We start from the raw sequence: 236 nt of genomic DNA, 5'->3' as shown, positions 1-236 counted from the left end.
CAAGTGCTTAAATCACTGAGCCACCGACGCTCCAATCCAAATTCCATTAATTGAAGACAGATTAGAACTCAATTCAACCTTAAATACTTCAGGATGTAAGTGACGCTTACTACTATTTATTACTACTACTACTATTTATAGTAATTAATTTGCTTCCTACCTACGGTAAGATTCCTACTCTTCACTGGCGGATAGAAGGATCACCGCTGGGTTTTTAGTGGGTATTCCGGCCGTCT

This window comes from Papilio polytes, unplaced genomic scaffold (genome assembly GCF_000836215.1).
Source record: "Papilio polytes unplaced genomic scaffold, Ppol_1.0 DF824158.1, whole genome shotgun sequence".
Taxonomy (NCBI): domain Eukaryota; kingdom Metazoa; phylum Arthropoda; class Insecta; order Lepidoptera; family Papilionidae; genus Papilio; species Papilio polytes.
Note: the sequence above shows the minus strand (reverse complement) of the source record.